At 37.8% G+C, this 22682-nt stretch overlaps 1 pseudogene; it reads left to right on the forward strand.

Moving 5' to 3' along the window:
- Positions 1-7307: 7307 nt before the first annotated feature.
- On the forward strand, positions 7308-8591 carry LOC130842022 (calponin-3-like; annotated as a pseudogene).
- The last annotated feature ends 14091 nt before the right edge of the window (positions 8592-22682 follow it).

Consider the following 22682-nt stretch of genomic DNA (forward strand, 5'->3'; position numbering starts at 1 on the left):
AAGATAGTCATTTTCACAATATTGATTCTTCCAATCCAAGAACATGGTATGTCCCTCCATCTGTTTGTATCATCTTTGATTTCTTTCATCAGTGTCTATAGTTTTCTGCATACAGGCCTTTTGCCTCCTTAGGCAGATTTATTCCTAGGTACTTTATTTTTTTTGTTGCAATGGTAAATGGAAGAGTTTCCTTAATTTCTCTTTCTGTTCTTTCATTGTTAGTGTATAAGAATGCAAGAGATTTCTGTGCATTAATTTTGTATCCTGCTACTTTACTAAATTCATCGATTAGTGCTAGCAGTTTTCTGGTAGAGTCTTTAGGGTTTTCTATGTATAACATCATGTCATCTGCAAGAGTGACATTTTTACTTCTTCTTTTCCAATTTGGATTCCTTTTATTTCATTTTCTTCTCTGATTGCTGTGGCTAACACTTCCAAAACTATGTTGAATAATAATGGTGAGAGTGGACACCCCTGTCTTGTTCCTGTCCTTAGAGGGAATGCTTTCAGTTTTTCACCATTTGGAACGATGTTGGCTGTTGGTTTGTCATATATGGCTTTTATTATGTTGCGGTAATTTCCTTCTGCTTTTTTTAAAAGAAGTCTCTGTTTCATTTATTTCCACTCTGTTCTTTATTATTTCCTTTCTTCTGCTAATTTTGGGCACCTTTTGTTCTTCTTCTTCTAGTTCCTTTAGGTAAAAAGTTATATTATTTATTTGGGATTTTTCTTATTTCTTGAGGTAGGCCTGCATTGCAATCAATTTCCCTCTTAGCACTATTTTTGCTGTATCCCATAGATTTTGGTATGTTGTATTTTCATTTTCACTTGTCTCCAGATATTTTTTAAAATTTATTCTTTGATTTATTCAACTATCCATTGCTTGTTCAGTAGCATGTTGTTTAACCTCCACGTTTTTGTAATTTTTCCTGTTTTTTTCTTTTGACTGATTTCTACTTTCATACCATTGTGGTTGGACAAGATGCTTGACATGATTTCAATCTTCTTGAGTATACTGAGACTTGTTTTATGACCTTACATATTATCTACCCTGGAAAATGTTTCATGTGTACTTGAGAAGAATGTGTATTTTGCTGCCTTTGGATGGAACATTCTGTATATATCTATTTGCTCTGATGTGTCTGATGTTTTCTTATTGAGTTTCTGTCTGGATGATCTACCCATTGATGTAAGTGGGATGGTAAAGTCCCCTACTACTACTGTATTGCTTTCAATTTTCCCTTTTTTAAATAATTAATTTATTTTATTTTTATTGGCTGTGTTGGGTCTTTGTTGTTGTATATGGGTTTTCTCTAGTTGTGGTGAGTGGGGGCTACTCTTCGTTGCAGTGTGTGGGCTTCTCAGTGCACGGTGGCTTCTCTTGTTGCAGAGCATGGGCTCAGCAGGTGGACTTCAGTAGTTGTGGCACGCGAGCTCAGTAGTCATGGCTCACAGGCTCTAGAGCACAGGCTCAGTAGTTGTGGCACATGGGCTTAGTAGCTCCAAGGCATGTGGGATCTTCCCAGACCAGGGATCGAACCCATGTCCCCTGCATTGGCAGGCAGATTCTTAACCACTGCACCACCAGGGAAGTGACTCAATTCCTCATTTTTAGGTCAGTTAATATTTGCTTTGTATATCTTGGTGCTCCTCTGTTGGGTGCTATACATTTATAAGTGTTATATCTTTTTGCTGGATTGAACCATTTATCATTACATAACACCCTCCTTTGTCTTTTGTTACAGGCTTTGTTTTAAAATCTGTTTTGTCTGATACAAGTACAAGTACTCCAGCTTTCTTTTTATTTCCATTTGCATAGAATATCTTTTCCCATCCCTTCATTTTCATTCTGTGTGTGTCCTTTCTTCTGAAGTGAGTCTTTTGTACAGGTGGGTCTTTTTTTTTTAAATCCATTCAGCCATTTTATGTCTTTTGATTGGCATATTTAGTCAACTTGCATTTAAAGTAATTAATGATAGGTGTATACTTATTGCCATTTTGTAAACTGTTTTCTGGTTGTTTTTGTAGTTCCTCTCTGTTTCTTCCTTTTCTTTCTTTATTCCCTTGTGATCTGGTCATTTTCTCTAGTGTTATGTTTAGATTCCTGTCTCATTTTCTCTTGTGTATTGTTGTATAAGGTTTTTTCCTTGTTGTTACTGTGAGATTCACATATAATAGCCTATGAAAATAGTAGCCTCTTTTAAGTTGGGAGCAACTTAAATTTGAAATATATTCCAAGGCTTTATCTTTTTTTCTCCTCCCACATTTTATACTTTTAATGACACATTTTGCATCTTTTTATTTTATGCATACCTTAAGTAATTATTGTAATTTTACTTAATTTTACTACTTTTGTCTTTTAACCTTTATGCTTGCTTTATAAATGATTGATCCACTACCTTTATTATATATTTACCATTTCCAGTGAGATTTGTACATTCATATGCTTCCTTATTAATTAGTGCTATTCCTTTTTCAGCTTAAAAAGTCCCTTTAACATTTCATGAAGGGCTAGTTTAGTGGTGATGAACTCATTTAACTTTTGCTTATCTGGGGAACTCTTGATCTCTTCTTCAATTCCAAATGGTAATCTTTCCAGGTAGAGAATTCTTGGTTGGAAGTTTTTTTCCTGTCAGCACTTTGAATATGTATGCCAGTCCCTTCTAGCCTGTAAAGTTCCTGCTGAAAAATCTGTAGCTAGCATTATGGGATTTCCCTTGTACATGACAAGTTATTTTTCTGTTACTGCTTTTAGGATTCCTTCTTTATCCTTAACTTTTACCAATGTATCTTGGTATGTTTCTTTAGGTTCATTTTATTTTGAACTCTCTGGTCTTCCTGGATCTGGTTGTCTCTTTTCCTTCCCAGATTAAGGAATTTATCAGCCACTGTTTCTTCAAATATATTTTTGTTCCTCTCTTCTTCTGGGACTCCTATAAGGTGAATGTTATTCTTGATGTTGTCCCTAAGGCCCCTTAAGGTATCTTTACTTTTTTAAATTCTTTTTTCATTTTGCTTCTCTGTCTGGGTGAGTTCCATTGTTTTGTCTTCCAGCTCACTGATTGGTTCTTCTACCTCATCCAGTCTGCTATTGCACCCCTCTAGTGTATTTTTCATTTCAGTTATAACTTCTGTTTGGTACTTTCTTGTATTTTCTATCTCTTTTGTTGAAGTTCTTACTCTGTTCATCCATTCTTCTCCCAAGTTTGGTGAGCATCTTTATGACCATTACTTTCAACTCTATCAGATAGTTGGCTTTTCTCCATTTAATTTAACTATTTTTCTGAGATTCATCTTGGTCTTTCTACTGAAATATATTCCTCTGTCTCCTCATTTGGCCTAATTCTCTGTATTTGTTTCTATGTATTATGTAAATCAGCTATCTCTTCCAGTCTTGAAGCAGTGGCCTTATTTAGATGTCCTATGGAGCTCAGAGGCACAATCCAGAGCCAGGCACTGAAGTAGTGTCTCCTATGTGGGCTGAATGTACTCTCATTTTGTAGCAAGATTGCAGCTACTGTTGTAGTATGCTGGTGGGTGGGGCTGGCCCTTGGACTTACTATGAAGCCTGGCTGCAGCTGCTATGGTACGCTGGTGGGCATGGCTGCCCCCAGATTGCCTACAGGACCCAACTGTGGCTAGTGCATGCACTGGTTGGCATGGCTATGACTTGGCCGGCTGTAAGGCCTAAGATGTAGGGGTGGGTGGAGCTCTTAACTGGATGTGCCCATTGGTGCTCACAGTATAGAAGGAGAATTTCAAAATAGTGCCCACCAGCACTGGCATTAGCAAGGTAGCCTGAGAGCACATCAACTGCTTCTGCCAATGTCCCATTTCCCAGGTAGCATCCCAACTGATTTACGTCTCTCTGGCAGATGCTTCAAGATTAGTAAGTGGGTCCCCTTCACTTATGTACCATGCAATTTTTAAATCTGTTTTTTGGAGGGTTGGTTTTTTGGGTTTTGTTTGGTTTTTGTTGTTGTTGCCTTTTTTTTCTTGCTGGTTTTGTTTGAGTGAGTCTGTGCATGGGCCCTTTAAGGGAGGGTTTTCCATTCCCTGTAGTTTTATGTTTTTCCTGGACATATACCTCACTGGTTTTTAAGGCCAGGTGTTTTGGGGGGCTCATCTGTCTTGGGCAGGATCTAGGGGTTGAGATGCCTAATGTGGAGCTCAAATCCCTCGCTCTCCAGGGAAACAATCTGTATATTTGTGATCACTCCTGATTGTGGATCACCATGGCTGAGGTCTGCTTTTTTCCTTGGCAGGAGCATATCTTTGTCTCTTCTACTCACCTCAATGCTGTCCTTTTACCCTTTGTTATGAAGGCTCTGTTCACCCAGTTTTCAGGTCCCTTTCTGGAGGAATTATTCCACATGAAGTTGTAGATTTATTGTGTCCATGAGATAAGGTGAGTTCAGAATCTTCCTATGACATGATCTTGAACTTTCTCCTCTGAAACACTCTATTCTCTTGACGTCTATAACACCACAATCCCAGTTTACTTCCTCCTTCATTGGTAAATTCTCCATCTCTTTTATGGCTCCTTCTCTGCTTCTCTAAATGTTATACTTCCCCAGGTCTCCCTCCCTAGCCTGTTCTTTTCTGACTTTTTTTCCTCCCTGAAATCTCTCAACTAGTTTCATGACTTACATTGCTATCTATAGGCTTATGACTCACAAATCTAGTGTTTATTTCCAGCTTAGACCTTTCTATTGAACTCCAGATTCTTATATCCAACTGACTCTCTGACAAGGCCACTTGAACATCTAAAGCTATCTCACATGTAACATGTCCAAAATAGAAGACTTGGACATTTACTTCCCTCAATCCATCATTTTTTTTGTCTTTCCCTCATTAGTAAATGGCATTGCCATCCAAGTTCTAAGTACATTCTTCATTCCTCCCTTCCTCTCACTTTCCACATATATCCATAAGCAATCCTAGAGATTACTTCCAAAAGTTAATTTCAAAAACATACCAAGAATCACCCATTTTTCTCCAACTTTACTACTAATCCAATTCACCCTAGTCCAATCCATAATTGGGTACAGTGTTACATAAGCCTCCTAACTGGTGTCCTTTCTTCCACTATTGCCTCTTTACAATTCAGTCTCCAAAGACCAAAGAGAGGAATCTTTTTAAAACATAAATTTTATCCATAACTAATTGGCTTAAAACCCTTTATAACTTTTCATATTAGTTAGAAAGAAAATCAAACTCTTGCGAGTGATGTCACTGAAAATGGAGGAGCAGGAGAGCCAGGGATGCAATGATTAAGCTGGCAAAAACTGTCAAAATCAACTTTTTCAAACTCTAAAATCTAATAAAAACTGAGAACAACCAGGGTGGTGCTTGATGAAGAAAAAGGCTGCTGAGTTTTAGTAAATGTTATGATATTTTTACCTACCCGCTTACCATCCCCCAATCAACAGCTCAGTGACAACCATGGAATGGCCAGCTTACTGGTGCCAGAGTAGGAAATACAGAACTTGTTCTCAAAGAGTTGTGGTTTTGTGTTTTGACCTGCCTGATTGCTCACCAAGGGATCAGCTAAGTGACTTGCTTTTGTTTTGCCACCCCTTGCCTTCAAACTCTCAGGACTGGAGTCTCCACTTGGGCAGCAATTTTTCCCCAATTAAAAAAAAGTGGTAGTATGATATACATAATATTAAATGTGCCATGTTAACCATTTTTAAGTGTACAGTTGAGTGGTATTAAGCACATTCATATTTTTGGGACCATCACCACCATCCATCTCCGGAACTCTTTTTATCTCACAAAATTGAAGCTTTACAAACAATAATTCCCCATTCCTCCCTCCAACCAACCCCTGGCACCCACCATTCTACTTTATATCTCTATGAATTTTATGACTCTGGGTACCTCATATAAGTGAAATAATACAGTATTTGCCTTTTTGTGACTGGCTTATTTCATTTAGCATAATGTCGTCAAGCTTCATCCATGTTCTGAAATACATCAGAATTTCCTTCCTTTTTTAAGGCTGAATATGTATATACCACATAATGCTTATGCATTCTTCCATCAATGGACATTTGCATCACTTCCACCTTTTAACTATTGTGGATAACGCTGCTATGAACATGAGTGTGCAAATATCTCTTCAAGGCACAGCTTTAAATTTGGGGGTATATTCCCAGAAGAATTACTGAATCATATGCTAATTCATTTTTAACTTTTTGAGGAACAACAAATGGTTTTCCATAGTGGCTATACCATTTTACATTCTCATCAACAGGGTACTTGTGTTCCAGTTTTTCCACTTCCTTGCCAAAACTTGTTCTGTTTTTTTTTTTCTTTTTAAAAATATTTGTCAACCTAACTGGTGTAAGGTGGCATTTCATTGTGGTTTTTATTTTGAGTGGCAATTTTTAAAAACATTTAAAAGCATGTAGTAGTTGCAGCTGCTTGAGGCAAGTTTGGGAAGAAGGTGCAGGGGGGATAAGAACTTTGAAAGTTCCTACATATATTGAGGGATCTAGAAGACTATGAATGCTCAGGAATAAACACATTCTCAGAAAAGACTACAGAGACCCTAAGTTGTCACCTTTGGCTAATCTTTAGCCTCTGTGCAAAGGGGAAATAAAGATTAATGCAGATTTGTAAATGCCAAGCCTAAGGATTGAAGGAGTGCCTCAACTTAGAGTCAATCTGTAAAGACCAAGACACTATTTTTGTCTGCTTTGTTTTGCTTTTTTGCTCCACATATTTAAGGAAATCACTAAGCTAACAGAACAGAGACTTTAGTGACCACACATAACAAAGAACCCAGTCATTATAAAAATAGCTTAGAAAAATCACTAAATAAATGACTAACACACAATAAATGAGAACAAACTATGGGGAGGGAGGAGAATTTGTCCTTCAGGGTGGTAATGTTATACCTTTCAAAATATCCAGTTTTCAACAAAAATTATGAGATATGCAAAGAAACAAGAAAGTGTGGTCTACAGGAAAAAAACAATGCAAACTTTCCCTGAGGAAGCCAGGAAATTGGAGTTACTAGTCAAAGCCTTTAAAATACCAGTCTTAAGTATGCTCAAAAATTTAAGGGAGAGTTAGTGCGGGACACCAGAGCCGAACCGGAGGCTCTGCAGGACCTCGTCCAACAGAGTAGCCAAGGCACTGCCCACACCCACCGCCGTGTCCCAGCTACTCCTGAGCTGCCCAGGGGAGTGAGCTCTGAGCATCTTGTGGTGTGGCCACTCCTCTGGGCCAGGAGCGGGGAAGCCAAGTGCAAGAAACCCTGGATCTGAGCTCAGCCTCTTCCTGCTGCCTGAATCATCATGACCCACTTCAACAAGGGCCCTTCCTATGGGCTCTCGGCTGAGGTCAAGAGCAAGGTTGTCATAATGGACTCCGAGACTCATCCTATGAAGCACATTTGCCAAGTAATTGATGAGGAATGAATAGATGTTCCCAGGCTACAAAAACGTTACTGCCATGATATTCCTTATAATTATGGAAAAAGAAAGGAAGATTTTTCATTGCTATTCACATGCCCAACTCAGATTATTCAGAAAGCAACTAGAGTTCTGCTGAGGAGACAAACAACTGCTTGAAAACCAGGATAGCAGCAAAAAATCTGGATACCTGCAAATACTGTGATGTGTGAGGTGTAGACCCTTGAATATTCTAGAGATTGCTTCCAAGTATGATCATCAGGCAGAAGAAGATCTTCGCAATTGGATAGAAGAGGTGACGGGCATGAGCATTGGCACCAACTTTCAGGTGGGCTTAAAAGACGGCATAATCCTCTGCGAACTCATAAACAAGCTACAGCCAGGCTCAGTGAAGAGCGTCAACGAGTCCTCATTAAAGTGGCCTCAGTTGGAGAATATTGGCAACTTTATTAAAGCTATTCAGGCTTATGGTATGAAGCTACATGACATTTGAAGCAAATGATCTTTTTGAGAATGGAAACATGACCCAGGTTCAGACTATGCTGGTGGCCCTAGCAGGTCTGGCTAAAACAAAAGGATTCCATACAACCATTGACATTGGAAGTAAGCACGCAGAAAACCAAATGACGTTTCGATGAAGGAAAATTAAAAGCTGGCCAAAGTGTAAATGCTTTGCAAATGGGAACCAACAAATGCGCCAGCCAAGCAGGTTTGACAGCCTATGGGACTAGGAGGCATCTTTATGGTCCCAAAATGCAAACTGACAAAACTTTTGATCAGACCACAATTAGTCTTCAGATGGGCACCAACAAAGGAGCCAGCCAGGCAGGGATGTTAGCACCGGGTACCCAAAGAGACATCTACGATCAGAAGCTAACATTACAACCCATGGACAACTTGACAATTTCTCTACAGATGGGTACCAACAAAGTCGCTTCCCAGAAAGGAATGAGTGTGTATGGGCTTGCGTGGCAAGTATATGATCCCAAATACTGTGCGGCTCCCACAGAACCTGTCATTCACAATGGAAGCCAAGGAACAGGAACAAATGGGTCAGAAATCAGTGATAGTGATTATCAGGCAGAATACCCAGATGAATACCATGGTGAGTACCAAGATGACTACTCCAGAGATTACCAATATGGCGACCAAGGCATTGATTATTAGACTCACAGAGGAGCTCAGTATTTAGCCCATTGTTTTTATTCAGTGAGAATCAAGCTAGCCTTGAGTAATTTTTATCTTTTCCTAAAACACTTATGCTTATTGTACCTAAAGGAAATACTGCCTTGCATACGTTCCTTTTTCCTTTTTCTGCCTCTTCCCTAAATAGTTGCCTTTTAGTGCTGTAACAGTTAAATCCTACAGCATAACCAATAACTCACATATGAAGTAAAAAGGAATACTGTGAAAGGGAAGTACTCTTGTATAGTCAATTCTTTTTTTAACGATCTATGTATTTTTACAATCCTCTACTTAAACTAGTATTTTCAAACAATAGGAAGCAATTTTTTTTCACAGTTTAGTATCTGGTTTCTGCATGGAAGACTAAACATGCTTATAGCTTAATGTGGTCTTTGCCAACTAAATTTAAGATGCAGCATTTTAGAAATTTACATATCAATGTTTCTACAGTATTGTTTGCTAATTTTTAAATAAAGTCCTGATCAGTGTGCATTTGTGATTATATGTGTACTCATTCTTACCTAAGCCTATAAGATCTTTTCTGAGTGATGTTTTGAAAGGAGCATGTACAAAGCTGGCCTGCAGACATCAGGGCCTGGGGGTGCATTTGCTCTTCCTGTTTGTGCCAATATATTGATGTAGAGTTGCTCTGTTTTCTTCCACTGCATTTATTGCTGCATTTCTCAACATAAACTTATACCATTGTATTTTTTATAAATAATTATTTTTTTGAAAAAATATTTAAGGGAAACCATGCACAAAGAAACAAAAGAAACAAGTAGGGAAAAAAAAAGGAAACAAGTAGAAAAATGTCTCACCAAATTGAGAATATCAATAAATAGAAATTATAAAGAGAAACCAAACAGAAATTCTGGAGCTGAAAAGTGCAATCACTAAAGGGGTTCAATGGCACATATGAGCAGGCAGAAGAAAGAATCAGTAATCTTCAAGACATAATGGTTGAAATTATACAGTCTCGGGAGCAGAAAGAAAGAATGGAGAAAAATGAACAGAGGTAGAAAAGTCTCAGTGGTAAAAAGGCCCCCCAAAAGGGAAGGATCTGTTTTCAAATTTTGCCCTTGAGACTTTTAGTTACAACTAAGCAGAATTATAGCCACACTCAATGCCAACCTAGCTCAGTTCCTAATTGGTTTGAGATGGTTAGCTCCTTACTCATTTTCCTGACAAAGAAAAGACCTTACCCTCTCTGAGAGGAAAAAAGTACATTGGCATCAGAATCTATGGCCACTTTAGGCACAATGTTGAGCATACAAAAAGTGATGAGGCATATGAAGAAATAGGAAAATGTGACTCATATCAAGAGGAAGAACAGTCAATAGAAGTAGACCCACTGGTAATCCAGATATTGGATGCACTCATACATGCTACAACATGGTTGTACCTCAAAACATTATGGCCAGTGAAAGAAACCTGACACAAAAGATCACATAGTGTTTGATTATACATATGTGAAATACCCAGAATAGATAATACATAGAGATGGAAAGCATATTGGTGGTTGCTAGGGTCTAGGAGGAGTGGGGAATTGAGAGAGACTAATTCATGGGGTTTTATTTTGGGATGATGAAAGTTTTGAAACTAAAGAAAGTGGTCTCACAACATTGTGAGTACACTAAATGCCGCTGAACTATACACCTTAAAATTATTAATTTTGTTTGTGTAAATCATGTCAATTAAAACAAATAATTCCTTGAATGGGTTTACTAGTAGACTGATAGTGGATGAGAGGAGTAGTGAACTTAAAAACAGTTCAATAGAAATAATCCAAACTGAAACAGAAAGAAATAAATAATGGAAAGAAGAGAAAAAAGCATAATAAATGTGTGGGAGATTGTTGGTCTGTTTAATATATGTGTAATTGGAATCGCAGAAAGAGAAGAGCAAGAAAATGAGGCAGGAAAAAAAATTGAAGAGGTAATGGCTGATAATTTCCCCAAAGTGATTACAGACATCAACTCATAGATCCAAGAATCTCAGTAAACGCCAAGCAGTTTAAACACAACAAAACAATACCTAGGCATGTATGAATCAAGTATAAGTCCAACTTCTGAATCAAAGATAAAGGGAGAAACCTAAAAGCAGCCAGAGGGTGGAAAAGGCAAATTGTCTTCAAAGAAGTGAAAATAATACTAACAACATACCCTTCAATACAACACAATCCACGGATGCCAAGATACAGTGTAATCACATCTTTAAACTGCTATAAGAGAAAACTACCACTCTATAATTCTATGTCCACTGAAATATCCTTCAAAAATGAAGATGAAATAAAGATTTTTTGCCTCACACATCATCAGAAAATCCACAAACAATACATGCTGGAGAGTGTGTGGAGAGAAGGGAACCTTCCTACACTGTTGGTGGGAATGTAAATTGCTACAGCCACTAGGGAGAACAGTATGGAGGTTCCTTAAAAAACTAAAAATAGAGCTATCAGATCCTGCAATCTCACTCCTGGGCATATATCTGGAGAAAAACATGGTCTGAAAGGATACATGCACCCCAACATTCATTGCAGCACTATTTACAATAGCCAAGACATGGAAGCAAACTAAATGTCCATCAACAGAGGACTGCAGAAGATGTGGCACATATATACAATGGAATATTACTCAGCCATAAAAAAAGAATGAAATAATGCCACTTGCAGCAACATGGATGAACCTACAGATTGTCATGCTGAGTGAAGTAAGTCAGACAAAGAGAAATATCATATGATATCACTTATACATGGAATCTAAAAAGAAATGATATAATGAACTTATTTACAAAACAGAAACAGACTCACAGACTTAGAGAACGATCTTATGGTTACTGGGGGGAAGGGTAGGGGAAAGGATAGTTAGGGAGTTTGGGATTGACATGTACACACTGCTGTATTTAAAATGGATAACCAAAAAGGAACCTGCTGTATAGCACAGGGAACTCTGCTCCATATTATGTAACAATCTATATGGAAAAAGAATTTGAAAATGCAAAATATACAGATACATGTATATGTACAACTGAATCATTTTGCTGTACATCTGAAACTATCACAACACTGTTCCTCAACTATACTTCAATATAAAATAAAAAGTCAAAAATATAAGATAAAATTAAAATTTAAAAAAAGATGTTTTTGGACAAACAAAAGTTGTGAGAATTCATTGGCAGCAGAGCTGCATTGTAAGGAATACTAATTTCTTCAGGCTAAAGAAAATGATACTATCAATACTTCAAAGAACAGAACTGCAGAAAAGAATGAAGGGCAGAAGGGGTATATATGTGGGTAAATATACAGATGGTCCCCAACTTAGGATGGCCTGACTTATGACTTTTTGACTTTATGGTGGTGTGAAAGTGATAAGCATTCAGTAGAAACCATACTTCAAATTTTGAATTTTGATCATTCCCAATGATCAAGTAACATAGGGATGTTCAGTATGATACTCTCTCCTGAAGCTGAGCAGTGGCAGCGAGCTGCACCTACAACCATTCTGTTTTTCACTTTCAGTACAATATTCAATATATTACATGAGATATTCAACACTATTATAAAATAGGCTTTGTGTTGATTTTGCTCAACTGTAGGTTAATATAAGTGTTCTGAGCACGTTAAAGGTAGGCTAGGCCAAGCTATGATGTTCGGTAGGTTAGGCACATTACATACATTTTTGACTTATGATATTTTCTTTTTAAAAAAAAATTATTTATTTATGTATTTATTTATTTATTGGCTGCATTGTGTCTTCATTGCTGCACACGGGCTTTCTCTAGTTGTGGTAAGTGGCAGCTACTCTTTGTTGTGGTGTGCAGGCTCCTCACTGTGGTGGCCTCTCTTGTTGCGGAGCACAGGCTCTAGGCACGTGGGCTTCAGTAGTTGTGGCACATGAGCTCAATAGTTGTGGCTCACGGGCTCTAGAGCGCAGGCTCAGTAGTTGTGGTGCACAGGCTTAGTTGCTCCGCGGCATATGGGATCTTCCTGGGGCAGGGATCAAACCCATGTTCCCTGCATTGGCAGGTGGATTCTTAACTACTGCGCCACCTAGGAAGCCCTGACTTATGGTGTTTTCAACTTATGATATGCTTATCTGTATGGAACCCCATTATAAGTTGAGGAAGATCTGTAAAAATGTATTAAAGTAACAATAATATCAGTGCCTTGTGGTAGAATGTACATAGAAGTGAAATATATAAGAGCACAAAGGATGGGAGCAGATAAATGGATCTCTACTGTCCTAAAATTTTTTGCATTTGTCATAAAGTAGCAACGTGCTATTTAAGGTAAACTGTAATAAATTAAGGATGCATGATGTACTCTCTAACCCTCTGGAGCAAGATTTCTCAAACTTGTCACTCTTTGATAGCTCTTTGTTGTGGGAGGCTCTCTTGTGTGTTGCAAGAGTTTTAACAGTATCCCAGGCCTCTACCCAGTAGATGCCACTAGCACCCCCCACCAAGTGTGACAACCAGACATATCTCCAGACATTGCCAAGTGTCCTCTAGGAGCAAAATCACCCCTGGATGAGAAATACTGCTCTAGAATAACCACTAAAAACATTAGAAAATTGTATAAACAAAATAGCCTAATAATAATGAGAAACTTGATTAATCCCAAATAAAGCAGAAAGAGGAACAAAGAAACAATGGACAGATGAGACAAATAGGAAACAATAACAATGCAACTATATTATTAATTACATTAATATAAACAAACTAAATGCTATTTACAAGAGACATTTTACATATAAGGATACAGATAAGTTGAAAGTAAAAGGATGGAAAATATACCATGCAAACACCACCACCACCAACAAAGCTGTTGTGGTTATATTAATGTCAGACAAAGTAGCGTTTAAGGCAAGGAATATTACCAGAGATAAAAGAGGCACATTCTGTAACGAGAAAAATGTCAATTCAAAAGCAAGGCAATAGTCCTAATACTATAAGGTAGATACTATCTTTTTTATTATTCCAATTTTTACAGATGAAGAATGTAAGTCACAGAAACATTATGAGACCTACACAGATAGTAAATAATGGGTCAAGAACAAGCTTATGCTTTTTCATACTATAGAGTATTCTTTGGCAAAAACAAAAACAAAATGAAACAAAGCCAAAAAACAAATCATTTCTCTTTGTGATTGAAATTAAAAGATTGCAGTACCCAAGGAACTCTTCTATATTCCTTTAGGGAAGCAGAGCGATTTCCCCACAAAGGTATTAATTACTTAAATTTAAACTTCAACCAGAATGAGGCCTTGGGATCTCATTTCAGTTGTGAAAGTAACAGAAAAACATTCTATGATACCACACGCTAAGTGTTAGAGTGCATTCAGCCCAGCTGTGGTCTAGAATCCTTGTAGAACACTTCAGGCTACTTCCAAAAATCAAGTTCAAATCATCACTTTTTCGATTGCTGTAAAACAAAATGGAAACTTTCTTTTTCCATTACTACTCAAACTGCTTCAACAAAGCAAGTCCTATATTCCTGAGGGGAAGCATAGAAAGGATATGAGTGAAATTTAATTTTGTCAGAAAAGTAAATAAAAAAGAAATTTCCAGTAAGTCATATTCCTCTGTTCTCTGGGAAATAACATTTTCAGTGTCTGAATCTCCTGAAAAAGGCTCTGGACAGGCTGGGAAGCTACTAATCTGCAGGGAGCCATTTAGTCCTTGGCATAATTTTTTCTACATTTAAAAATGTATTATAGTTATTTCATTATAAAAGTAATACATACCTGGGAAGGGAAAAACGAACTTTAATGTGGAGAACCTTGGGAGACACCGCCTTAATCAAGAGATCAATGTTAATTATCATGTACTCTCAATATAATGCGAAGGGGACATATCACTTCTATGGTATTTTTTTCCAAAAACTCAAAGCTTTTGTCATCATGATAAAATATCAGATAAACACAAATTGAGGGGCATCCTACAAAATACCTGACCAGTACTCTTCAAAACTGTCAAGTTCATGAAAAACAAGGAAAGAAACTGTCACAGACCAGAGCCAACTAAGGAGACATGGCAACGAAATACAATGTGGTATTTTGGATTGGATCCTGGAAATGAAAAATGGAATTAGTAGAAAAACTGGTAAAATATTATTTAAGTCTGGAATTTAGTTAATAACGACCAGTGTTGCTTTCCTAACTTTTTTTAAAGAGAACTTTATTTATATTTTTTGGCTGCACTGGGTCTTCGTTGCTTCACGTGGGCTTTCTAGAGTTGAGGTAAGCGGGGGCTACTCTTCGTTATGCTGTGTGGGCTTCTCATCGCGGTGGCTTCTCTTGTTGTGGAGCATGGGCTCTAGGCATGCAGGCTCCAGTAGTTGTGGCCCACAGACTTAGTTGCTCCAGGGCATGTGGGATCTTCCTGGATCAAGGATCGAACCCGTGTCCCCTGCATTGGCAGGCAGATTCTTAACCACTGTGCCACCAGGGAAGTCCCAGTTGCTTTTCTAATTTTGACAAATATGCCATGGTAATATAAGATGATCACATTAAGAGAAACTGAAACTGTATACTATTTCTGCAACTTTTCTGTTAATCTAAAATTATTCCAAAATATAAAAGCTTACTTAGAAGTGTATTATATGATTGTGGTGGAAGGAAAAAAAATAAAAGAAAGAATAAAGAAGGGAAAGAAAGAAATGGAAGATAGGAGGAAGGGAGGGAAGGAAGGAAGGAGGGAAGGAAGGAAGGAAGACAGAAAATGAAACAATAATAAATGTAAAAAGTAAATAATTTTTAAAAATCCTCTAGAGGCAAACTATTATTAAAACATTTTTGTGTATAATTCCAGACTTTTCTTCCATGCACCTAGGCAATTTCAAAAATATGATTTTTTATACAGAGAAAGGATATTAAGCATGTCTTATAACTTGATTTTTTCACTTAACATATAATGACTATCATTCCATTAATTCATACATTCATTTAGTCAGCAAATATATGGTGACTGGTAATTATTCAAAAGAAAAGAGTATGTGAATATGGCTTTCAGCGTTTCCTGAAGGTATTATTCTGCAAGTCATGAGCAGGTATAAGAAAAGGAAAGGCGAAGAGTTGAGTACGTGGCAAGTAATTTTTAAAAGACTGAATCTTTGACTAAGGATTCAGAGGGAGGGGCAGATGTTACTTGATATGCCCAGATTCCTCGGGTATGAAGACACTTCTACACCCCAAAGCCTATTCATTTCCCATGAAAATGTAGGCCTGTTCTTGGGACAGTTGGTGGGGAAAACAATTCAGCCTCTTGTGGATCATGAGGGATGAAGGACAGAGAACTATAGCTATTGTCACTATAAGTCTGTCTGAAGGTGAGGCTCAATTTCCTATTTGCAAAATAGAATACTTGACTTTAAAATGGGCTCTTACAGAAAAAAATAGAAATAAAATGGGCTCTTACAGAGAGTATGTTTATGTTGTGCCTTTTCAAATGTACTGCTGATCTAGGTATTTACCAATGCCAAGCTAAGTGCTATCACCAGTAGCACTAATAAAACTTCATTTTACTATTCAATACAGTATTTTCTGTAGATCTGGGCTCAAGATTAAGATGTTGATGCTGTCTTTTATAACACACACCAATAGATTATTTAAACTATCTCCAATGAAGGGTTCAGGGCAATCCGTAGCTCTCAAATTATAGGACACTTGAGTGAAAAATCGCCAAAGGCTTGGGGCTGCCTGCAGAGACTGGGTCTATGGTGGTGATCAACTCTGTGGTCATGGCAACTTGTCAATGTTCTGACTAGCTGTAAGACCTGGAGGTGAGGACAATGGACAAAATGCAAGCTAAAATGGCGAGTTAAAGGAAAAAACAAAGGTTTCCTAGAAGAAACTTATGTAACCTATCTCCAGAGGAATAAATACTTTGCTTGAAGAATAGCATAAATAAGTACTGGTTAATGGTATTTTACATAATACCCTGTGCAGGGGCAATGGAAACAATTGGTTATACCTCAAGAATGCTATTCCCATGGTTGTGAGAATGTCTCATGGCATTAGCCATTAGGGGAAGGAAAGAACTGTAGACATAAGATCTAGCTTGGGGTTGAAAATGACTAAGGGCACCAGAGTCAAATGTGAAAATTCTCCCTGCATTCAATGAAAAATGTTGCCGCCTCTTCTGTCATGGGAGGGTACAACAGGAAGCCTGCGACCTGAAAGAGGGTCCCTCACTCGACCATACTGGCACCTTGATTGGGACTCCCAGCCTCCAGAACTTTTGGGAGGTCAGAAATCTGAAATTAGTTTCTCTGCACTAAAGTCAAAGCATTGACAGGACAAGGATCTGAGTCCTATAGCTGCAAGGAACTGAATTCTGCCAGCAGTGAGCTTGGAAGAAAATTATGAGCCTCAGATGAGACAGCAGCCCAGACTGACATGTTGATTGCAGCCTTGTGGGACCCTGAACTGAGGACTCAGTTGAGCTGTGCCTGACTAAAGACCCATGGAAATTGTGAATTAATAAACTGGTGAAAAAAAATTGTTTTTTAGTGTTGCCAACACAGCAGCTTCCCTGGAAGCCATTCAAAGCCAAATACTCTCAGAGTTGGTAAGTGTTGCTTACTTACTGTGCCCTGAATGCCAAAACAGAACACAATAAAATGCATTCCCAAAGAGACAAATCTTACTCTTAGTCAATCAACCACGTGCTCAGAATCCAGAAGAATGTGCAGGAGAGGGCTTCCCCTTGCAGGAGAACTGGTAGTAGCTTTTCCACACTATGTAGCTCATCTTGCCTGCTCCACCACAAGTGTGTTGAATCCTATCTTGATTCTTAGAGCCACTCATGTAGTCACCTTTCTCCTAGGGAATCTCTTCCTTTTTTGAAGTATTATCTCTACCTTCATTCCTCCACAGGGCCCTCCTGCTCTTAAACCTCTGTGCTTTCCTCTCCTGAGCTCCTACATTTTGTTTGCTTTAGACTTTGACCCAAGTTGCTTGTTCCATGTAGTTCTTTCATGGAAGACGGAAAGGTCTTTAAATCAGTGTAGAAGGAAGTTAGGATGAAGGAAGCCACCCCCATCAATCTGGCGTTTGAACATATCTTCTATGAGTTATTATGTGAAAAGAATCCCAGTCTATTTACAGTTGCATTTAAAATAGCCCTCTTCTATTATCCTACTTCCTGTGTATTTACCCACATTCCAAGCCCCTCCCCAACACACACGCCATTCTAAGAAAGGATCAAGTAAATCAAAAGATTGTAGATTTTACTGTTGTGAAGTTATAATGGAAAATTTATGTTGGCTGCAGTTAGTATAATGAGCTCCCTGTCCACCCTCCACTTGGCACAATCCAGTGTCCATTTGCCTCCATTCATAAATTAAGAAAGGATTCTGTTTTGTTTTAATTATGGGGAGAGGACCAAAAGCGATGAAGAAAGAGGATAGAGGTGATGATATAGAATGTGTCCCCAGCCCTGTGGGCTGAGTGACCTCTTGTGGTTAGAGAGGGTGAGAAAGCTAGAAGCTGCAGGGAGCATTGAAGAGAGGCTCTGGGGAATTCCCTGGCGGTCCAGTGATTAGGACTCGGCGCTTTCCCTGCCAGCCCAGGTTCGATCCCTGGTTGAAAACTAAGATACCACAAGCTGTGAGGCGAGGCCAAAAAGGAAGGCTCTGAAACTCTGGGTACAAGCAAGTCAGTTTTAGAACCCAGACAACACAGTGTAACACAGAGTAGGGAGGCCCTTTCCTTTGCTTCTTCATGGGACCCTGTATAGGTCTGAGACACCAAAGATTGGGCATTTTAGAAGCATCTAGAGACAGCCTACTTGACACTGTGGGTGGTGTCAGTGGTGATGCTTTTCTGAGCAGCTTTACAGGCAGCAAGTGTAGACAAACGGGATCCAGAGAAGGAGGGAAGAGCAAGGTATAGGCTGAGTGGACATCAAAGCTGACAGATTAGTTTGTAGTCAAATGTGAGGCATTCTCTTGCTGCAGTCTCCCAGAAGAGATTTGTATTATATACATATACACATACACACATATTACTGAAAAATGTATTAACTGTATTAATGTGTATGTAGAAACACAAAAGAATCTACAGATAAATATAATTAATAAGTGAATTTTGCAAATTCAGTGGGTAAAAAGCCAAGGTGCAAAAATCGATTTTATTTCAATATACTATCAGCAAGCGACTGTAAATGAAAAATTGAAAAAGATACCATTTACAATAACATAAAATACCTAGGAATTAACCAAGCAAGACCTCTACACAGGAAACTACAAAATATTATAGAAACAAGTTGAAACAGATGTAACAAATGGAGGAATTTGCTAAGTTCATGGACTGGAGGATTCAATATTTTAAAGAGGTCAGTTCTCCCCAAATTGACTTATAGATTCAATCCAACCAATCAAAATCTCTGCACATTTTCCTCCTTTTCTCCTTCTCCTTCTCCTTCTCCTTCTTCTTCTTCTTCTGTGGATATTGACAGGCTGACTCTAAAATTTATAAAGCAGTGCAAAGAGCCAAGAATAGCCAAGACAATCCTAAAGAAAAACAAAGTCAGAGGATTGACGCCATCAGATAGTGAGACTTATAAAACTACATCAGTAAAGGTAGTTTGGTCTTTTCAAAAGGGTAGACATATAAAGCAATAGAACAGAGTCCAGAAATAAGGCCACATATATATGGACATTTGATTTATGACAAAGGTGGCACTGCAGGGCAATGAGAAAAAGTATTCTTTTAAATTAATCCTTCTGAGTCAATGGAATATCCATAAAGGAAGAAGTGAATCTTGACCTTAACCTCACTTATAAAAGGATAATTTCAAGGTGGATTGTAAATGTAATGTGAAAGGTAAAACAATAAAGCTTCTGGACTATAATGTGGTAGAATATATTCACGAAATTGGAATAACAAAGATTTCTCAAATAGGACAAATAACACTAACTATTAAATGAAAAGACTGATAGATTGGAATACATTAGAATTTAGAACTCTAACCATCAAATTATATCATTAAGAGAGTGAAAAGGCAAGCCAAAGAGTAGGACATGTTTGAAAAATTCTTTACTGACAAAGGACTCATATACAAAATATATAAAGAACCACTAAAAATCAGTAAGAAAGAGAGAAAATCCTATAGAAAAAAATGGGCAAAAGACTTGAATAGGCACTTAATGGAAGAAAACACAAATAATGAATAAACATATTTAAAGGTATGCAGCATCATTAGTCGTCAGAGAAGTTTAAGTAAAAACCAAAATGATGTACCACTACACATCCACTAGAATGTCGAAATTAAAGGGTGACGATAGCAATTGATGAGGATATGGAGCAACAGAAAGTCTCACATGTTGCTGGTAAAAAGGTAAATTGTTACAACCACTTTGGAAAGTCATCCGGCATGCTCTACTAAATCTGAACATGTAATATTATACGTGTACATAAAAAGCCTAGCACTACAGTAACATTTCAATAAAACAATGTGTAACATATATAGGAATAATCTTTTTTTGGATAAACTACTTTGAAAAACCAATAGGGTGAGGGAGATTCTCATGGGGGCATGGCTTCTTAACAAGAGTAGATTGTTGCTTTTTAACCTAACCACTAATCTTTTATTTAGCTAAGTGGGGTGCCAAGATGAGGATGAGTTGGGTATCTGTGAATAATTGGGGTAGTCTTGAGAAATAATTTCTGTGAAGGAGAAGAAAGGATTGATAACATGAGAAGAATTCTTCATTGAGAAACAGTGTTTGACAACCATCTGAAATTTCACAAATATACATGATATAAACTCTTTCCCTGTTTCCTCCAATATATCTGGTAAAAAAAAATCCATAGCCCCTTTTTATGAAACAGCATTTGGGAAGGTATAAGGAAGGTCATTACCAGGAATCAGATTTTACTGCTAGCCAATCACTCTTGAAGAGTCAAGGGGTTGTGACCAAAATAACCTGGCTTTATTTTTCCCCAAGAAATCATCAATGAGTCCAAAATTTTCCTTCAGTGGGAATTAGGGAGTCCCATCTCCTCCACTTTCAGGAGCTCTTCTTAAATCTTGTTCCTACCCCCTACATTTCCACTCTTGAATTCCCCACCTGAGGAGATTTTATATAGATGCTTTGGATTCTTAGAGGTCTGTGAAATAAACAGACCCTTCGTTGATACTGCTGACAGTTTGCTGATATGTTAAAGTGCTACGTGTTTCAAGTCCATAAGAAGAGGAGAAAAAGAGAAGATAGGGAAAGAAAACTTTTTCCTACCAGAAATGCAAATTTATTAAAGATGTGTGGGCTTACATTTATTTAGGGGATGCACTGGTGGACTTAAAGCAAGAGGAAGGGCTACTGGGAGATCCTGTCACATACTCGTGGCTACTGTTGTTATTCCAACCGTATTTAGCAAGTATTATAACCCTGTTGTTATAGAAAGAAATGAACCTACACCTTGGAAGTGGCCCTTTCTCCTTAGAGGCCTCCACCTTGAAGTTGTCCTGGAAGATGTCATAGTATCTGTCCTTCCAGCCTTCAGCTGGTGGACGTGAAAGCAGTTTTTGAGGATCAAAGAAATTCAGGAGTGATACAAGATAAGGAGAATCACTTTCAAAAGATCAGAAATAATATACTGCTCAGGGAGGTACAGAGGCTATAAATTCAATGAAGGAGGGTTTTAATTACAAGATTAATGATAAAAACCAACTGGCATTAAGCACATGGCAAAGGAATTAGAATAAAGAAACCAAGACCATTTGACAACAGCAGTTCACTGTGTGCTTGGAAAGTAGCCAAGAGGAGCTTAAGGGGGACAATTCTGGGTTCAAGATTGTTGTAAGGTGTTACTATTACATAGTGCAATTGTGGAAAGATTAGAGGAAGTTTACAGAATAAGAAAGCAGAGAAAGGGAGAGCAAAAAGTCATAAAAGAACAATGTCTATTGGGAAAAGAAAATGGTACCTTTAAATAGCATGTATTATTGCGATCCATTCTCCTGCTGTAGGAAAAAGCAAAAACAGCTCTGAAAAATTTCTGGTAAGGAACACACAAATAACTGACAGATTGTACTTGAAATTATACACACTATAAAGTGTGGTATAAAAGTGTTTCAAGGACCAACTTATTCCCAAGGAACACCAGGCTCATTAGGGCAAACAACTTTTCAAGACCCAAATATGATCTCTGTCACTTAACTATCTGTTTGGCTGTGATTTCCATTTCTAACTAATCATTGTACACGGATGGACAAGGTAAATATTGAATCAATACAATAATTTGCCTGTCTTATAAACCAGAAAAGAGAATATTTACTTCATATTTGATATTTAAGATTCTCTGGTGATGAGAAAAAGTGACAACTGAAATTTCAATCATTTAAAAATATGAACATACATATACTTATTCCAGGCCAGATATCTTAGTCAGTTCCTAGTGACTGCTCATAGGTAAATCACAGAAGGAAAGCCCCCAAACGCTGTGCACAGCAAGGTAAAGAAAAAGAATGGTCATTACCATTTCTCAGTGGTAAAACTTAGAAATTGGTGGTCTTTCCCTGCAGAATTTAGCCTTTCCAACTAGGGTTTAGTTTGAAAGAGATGCATGTAAGCTAACTTTTGTGCTGAAAGAGAATAGTCCCTGTGGTGCTTAAGTACTCTGTGTTTCTTCCTGCAGAATATTCTTCACAACGACCTAGATGAAGTATGACTAATTTCTAACATTTTGGTGAGAGTAAGTTACTCCAGGTCACCTCCCTTTACAAATATCTGAGAGTAAGAGATCCCTGCTTCTTACCATATTGTGTAAGTCCAATTCAATGGCAGGTGTGTGTATATGTGTCGAGGCAGATACCCCCTCATGTACTAGTCATAATGTATTTAGATATTTTCTGCAGGTGTCTCCAGATGACATATTTAGATATTTAATGAATCATATTCTAAGGAGCAGTACTTTGAGACATCACCACCTGATTAGAGTAATTTATTTATAGGCTATTCATTATTTGGCAAGTTGATCTCATCTACATATTTGCAATGATATACACATATATGTCCCAAAGAAAATGTTCACCAAGTACAAGTTATTTTTGGTAGGTTTATATTAAGAT

This window comes from Hippopotamus amphibius, chromosome X, assembly GCF_030028045.1.
Source record: "Hippopotamus amphibius kiboko isolate mHipAmp2 chromosome X, mHipAmp2.hap2, whole genome shotgun sequence".
Taxonomy (NCBI): Eukaryota; Metazoa; Chordata; class Mammalia; order Artiodactyla; family Hippopotamidae; genus Hippopotamus; species Hippopotamus amphibius.